The sequence below is a fragment of the Lynx rufus genome, unplaced genomic scaffold (assembly GCF_022079265.1).
Source record: "Lynx rufus isolate CCGP_SWC_20201006 ecotype Redwood Valley unplaced genomic scaffold, mLynRuf1.p SCAF_9, whole genome shotgun sequence".
Lineage (NCBI taxonomy): Eukaryota > Metazoa > Chordata > Mammalia > Carnivora > Felidae > Lynx > Lynx rufus.
Window position 1 is genome coordinate 70886403 of NW_025814897.1, and position 6000 is coordinate 70892402.

The window sequence follows — 6000 nt, forward strand, 5'->3', positions numbered from 1 at the left end:
TTAAATTTTTTTTAATGTTTTATTTTATTTGAGAGAGAGAGAGAGAGAACAAGTGTGGGAGGGGCAGAGAGAAGTGGTGACAGAGGACCTGAAGCAGGCTTTGCACTGACAGCAGAGAGCCTGATGCAGGGCTTGAGCTCACAAACTGTGAGATCATGACCTGAGCCGAAGTTGGACGGTCAACCAACTGAGCCACCCAAGTGTCCCAACATGTTTGCTCTTAATAGAGCAGAGCAAACATTTTTAAGTTTGATGAAGTCCAAATTTTCAAATTTTCTCTTATGGGTTATGCTTTCAGTATTATACCTAAGAAATCTTCACCTAGCCTTAGGTTCCACAGATTTTCTCCTTTGTTTTTATCTAAGAGTTTTCTAGTTTGACATATTAAATTTTTTTAACATTTATTTATTTTTGAGAGACAGAGAGAGACAGAGTGGAGGGGGGCAGAGAGAGAGAGGGAGACACAGAATCCAAAGCTGGCTCTAGGCTCTGAGCTGTCAGCACAGAATCTGATGTGGGGCTCCAACTCACAAACTGAAGCTAGAGGCTTAACTGACTGAGCCACCCAGGCACCCTGACATGTTAAATTTTAATATATGCTCCATTTTGAGTTAGTTTTCGTATAAGGTGTGAAGTCTACGTTAAGGTTCATTTCTTTGGCTATGGACATCCAATTCCTCTAACACCATTTGCTGAAAAGACTATCTTTCCTCCATTGAATGTTTTGTACTTTTGTCAAAAATCACTTGGTTATATTTGTGTGGATTTGTTTCCCTATACTATTCCATTAATGAATGTATCTATCCCTTCGCCAGTATCTCACTGTTTTGTTTAGTGTAGTCTTCTCATATCAGATCCATTTTTATTCTTTTATTTTTTTAAGCTTATTTATTTTGAGGGAGAGAGAGAGCAAGTAGGGGAAGGGCAGAGAGAGAGGGAGAGAGAGAGAATTCCAAGCAGGCTCCACACTGTCAGCACAGAGCCCAACGTGAGGCTCGAACCCGTGAACTGTGAGATCATGATCTGAGCCAAAATCAAGAGTAGGACACTCAACTGACTGAGCCACCAGGCGCCCTGAAATCCATTTTTAAAAAACATTTCTTGGGGCGCCTGGGTGGTTCAGTCGGTTGAGTGTCCGACTTTGGCTCAGGTCATGATCTCACAATTTGTGAGTTCGGGCCCCGTGTCGGGCTCTGGGCTGACAGCTCAGAGCCTGCAGCCTGCTTCGAATTCTGTGTCTCCCTCTCTCTCTGCCCCTCCCCTGCTCATACTCTGCCTCTCTCTGTCTCTCAAAATTAAATAAATGTTAACAAAAAATTAAAAAAAAACATTTCTCTGAAAAATAGCTATCTTTTTCTTTGAGTGCTTATATATGCCAGGCATTGCTTTAAGAGCTTCATAAGCATAAACTTATTTAATCTTCACAAAATCCTATGAAATGATAATATTTAGGCCCATCTTATAGATGAGAAGTTAAGTAGCTTTCTTAAGATGCAGATTTGGAACTCAGGCCCACATGCTAGCCACCATGTTTCTGTGCTCTCTGAGGTGAGCAGATTTTTATCTCCTCACAGAAATGCTTTTACTGGACTCTGCTCTGGCATTTTGTCACCAACCTACATTGAGAGCCATCATAACGAGCAGCTCAATGAAACTTACTGCACTTACTGGGCATTTACTGGGCAAGTTGATGAGGATGTGGTTCACTAGGTCACATGATGCCCTCTTTAGGAGGACAGATGGGAAAAATGTCTCTCAGATCTCAGTACCAGGAATAGATAGATTTCTCCTGAGTAAGTGGTTTGTTTTTATCTCTTGGACATGGTGAAATTGTATAAATGATTACATTTCCCACTTTGTGCTGGATGCTAAAAAGCTCAGAGTCAAATTTTCAGCCTATCTTTAGCAATGATGTGTACTCGATCTAATATTACGTCTGACTTCATCTTAGTTTTCTACTCTAACTTTCTTTTCTCCCTTATTTCCTCACTCACTTTTTTTCTTTAGTCTTTCTAAAAATCAAAATATACAAGTACGTAGTAGAAAATAAAATAAAATACAAAGCTTTTAACAACGGTAGCAAAACAAAGTGGCAGTCTCTGCCCACTCCTCCCCACCTGTGATTTCTGCTGTGCAGTGCCAACCATACTCATATCGTTTAGCTATTTTTTGTGGTGCTTATTCTGCTTTTTTTTCCCTTGACTTTTCAATTTAGGTATTATCTCATTTCCTATGGCATAGGGTAGGATTTTGCTTTCTCATACCACCCTCTACAACACACACCCTTCAGCTGCAACCATCCTCCCATTATAATTATATGACAATTTTGGCTAAACTCATTTTTAGTGTTTAGATTATTATGCCTATGGAAATACTGTTCACAGGTGAGCTGCTCACTGTTCGCTTTGTATCTTACATAATAGTTTTGTTTTCCCTTAGGTTAATAATTATCTTTTTTTAAATTTCAGTTTCATAGGGCAATCATTAATGTCTACTCAAGTCCTCTGACAGAATTGTAAATTTCTCCTCCATCAGTATTGTGTTTGTTTGTTTGTTTGTTTGTTTGTTTTTCTCACAGACACCTCTTCTGGTGCTTTCCATCGTTCAGCTTAGGTCTGGACCGGTAGCTCTCTAGGCCAGCTGTCCAGCTGCCATCCCAAGACTTCCCTTTTACATCATTTTAGGAATTTCTTCTGCATCCTCTCTTTTGTTGGATTCTTTGTTTGCCAGATCTCATATTTTCCTTTTGGTTTACTCACTTGGTTTGGTGGAGCTCATCCTGCAATAGCTTCCTGAGAAAAAGTTCATAAAAAATAAAATTTTTTGAGACCTAGCATGTCTAAAAATGCCTTTGTTTTAGCAGCACACTTGAATGGTAGTCTGGGTATAGGATTATAGGTTGGAAATTATTTTCCCTTGGGATTTTAAAGGCATTGCTTCTTTGTTACCTAGCTTTTCACCTTGCTCTTGAGAAATTTGATGCTAACACCTCCTACTCTCTGGAAGGTTTTGAGATCTTCCCTTCCATCCAAATGTTCTGAAATTTCACGTTGATACACCTTAGAACAGGGTCTTTTATCATCTATTGTGTGGAATGAACTCAACACAATGAACCCTTTTCAGTCTGAAAACACATTTCCTTCAGTTTTGAGAAATTACCATGTATATTCTTTTTTTAATGTGTGTCCTTATTTTCAGCATTCTCTCCCCTCCATTTTCTCTGCTCCCTCTTTCTAGTACTCTTGATTCAATTTTTGGATCACTTAAACTGATATAATTTTCTTCCTATCTTCCCTTTTTTTTTTCTTTTCTAGGAGATTTTCTTCACTCTGTCTTCTAACTCCTCTAGTGAATTTTATATTGTTAGTTTTTAAAGTTCTATCTGGTTCTCTGACTGTCCCCTTCCCCCATTCCTGTTTTTGTTTTGCTCTGTTTTTAAATGACATCTTGTCCTTGCTCTGTGGGTGCAGTATCTTCTCTTACCTCTCTAAGGATATTAATTTTGATGTTTGAAGTTTTCTTTTACTTCCTACATGTCATCTCCCACTGAACTCTTTTTGTTTGTATTTCACATCAGTGACTTTTCATAAATGGCTGTCTATTCATATTAAAGAGTGAGACACTTAAATGCCCCCCCTGTGAATAGGCAGAGCTTGTTGACTGTTAGGATTCACAGTAATTTAACATATCTTTTTTGGGGGGAGGGACCTCCAAATGTCATTATGTGAAGATCTTTTCTCTTAAGCTAGTCAGTCAGTCAGTCAGTCAGTCAGTCAGAGGAATTCTTTTGCATAGGAGTTTATAAACTGGCTTCTAGCCTTCTGGGAGCTTATCAGGTGAAAGGGACTGGAGGGTGGGGGTGACAGGAGTTCATCATTCCTTATAGAGACTTTCATTTAATCCTCTGTCTTCCACTGTGTCTGGTGCACCAGACCTAGAGCCTTTGACCCAGCCTCTCAAAAGAAGAAACTGCCTGGCCTCTTTTAGGGTGGTGAAAGGGTAGTCACTTGGCTGTGCTGTTGCAAAAAAGATCTAGGCATTTAGCTGGTCATTATAAAGACTTTGAAATAATCTTTTCTTCCTATGCCACATTCCCATCTTCAGAGGCACCTGGTGTCTCCAATTTCAGAATATTCCAGGGTTCTGGGGTTCAACTTCTCTTACTTCTTTCAGCTTTCTTTGATTTGTCCCCATGTAAGGGAGCCTGAGTCCTGATTCAGGAGTAAAAAAAAAAGTTTGCAGTCAAAGTCAGAGAAATGGTACCTACAGTCAGATACAAAAGATGAGCAAGAAACAAGAAGGGTTCTGAAACTGAAAGAGTAATCATATTAAAAGCCACAGTCTTTGTCTACCTTCTCTACATATTTCTCCATTTGAAAAGACTGCTCTTTGAGCTACTGTGCTGAAGAGGACCAGTAGTTCCTTCTGCTGACCCCAAACGGCCCTGAGGGAGAGGCAAGGCTGTCTGTAGAAGAATGAATCCCAAGGTCAGAAACCTGGAGGTTGTAGAAAGATTGAGAAGTGTGTCCAGGCTTGAGGACTAAGGTCAACAACAAAATGAGGATGGAGAAGGGCCAATTTTATGTGGCTCTTGATGTCGAAGTGCCCAAGAGGGCCTGATTTCTTAAAGGAGCTACTGGGGAGGGGCCTGGGTTGTGGTTTCCAGCCTCCCTGTCCAGTTGGCCTTTGAAGACTGACTGGTGGATAGAAATCTACTGGTTAGGGACATTTCACTTTATTACACTAAATATAGTGGGCCTTTACAAAACTTGGAGGCCTTCCTACACAAAGAGAATGCTGTTAATATGTTCTCCATCCAAGGACATGAGCTCTGGGTTGTTGTTCCAGTGGGATGTGTGCTGCAAGACTCAGCCAGAGCAGCCATCTGCTGCCAACTTTGGACCCTAGGGAATCTGCAAGAAGGAATGATTGTGTCCTTAATATCACATTTAATAACCTTAAATAAGGGTAGGTAGAGCCCAGCTTCTCTTATGAGATGACTCAGTTGGTACACAAGACATTTACTAAAGGAAGGAAGGAAAATAGGAAGGAAAGAAAGAGCTTTGTTCTCATTTATAGCTTTGTCATTCAGAAATTTTGAAGTGTAATATAATAATAATAATAATAATAATAACATTTGAAACTGTAATACAGAGATTTACTACAAAAGGGTGTTGAAATCCCGGTGGCAAGACAATGACTTAACTCTGATCATGAGAGAAAAATCAGTGGGGGCAAACGAAACAAACAAGATGGTGATTGGTAACCAGAGGAATTTAAGCTCCCCTCCTCCTGGTGACACTGAGAGACTCCCACAACTCCCTCAGCATCTGGAACTTATTTGACTGTGGGTGGAGGGAGACAAGTGACAGCTAGTAGCTTTCTGGAAAGATGGGATAGAAAAGCTCAGGTCCTGGCACAGCCAGAGAGCTGAAGAAGAAAAGAAATGACCATGAGACAGAAGCAGAACTGAGACTTCCTGGCTGCTTCTAGTATTCAGCACCTCCAATGGGGTCCCAGGAAAACAAAGTCTCCAAAAGGAGAAGAAATAGCATCAATGTTACTGGTAAGGTCAATGAGCTTTCCAGATGTAGATCACCCAGGGATTCTTAATATCTATATATGTGATAGCCACACAAAGCCTGTGTGTTAGACAGTATTTTTCTGTTTAAAAAAAAAACTGATGTAACTCTTGCGTACTGAGTCCCCCAGAAACTGACTCTGAGATGGAGGTTTGTCTGCGGGAAGTTTCCTGGAGAGTGCCCAGGGATTCGATACCAGTAGAAGAGTGAAGGAAGTAAGACTGGGTAGAAGGAGGAGTTGGATTGCAGTGAAGTCACAACATGGGTCTCTCAGTCAGTCCTGCGGGGAACTCTGTCCTGCCTTGGAGCAAAGCAGGCTGAGCCTTCGTCCCTGGGCATGGACTCATCATTCCGTGTGAGCAAGGTGACTCCCTGGCTGAGGACAATATCAAAACAGCAGTTCATCTGAGGGCCATCA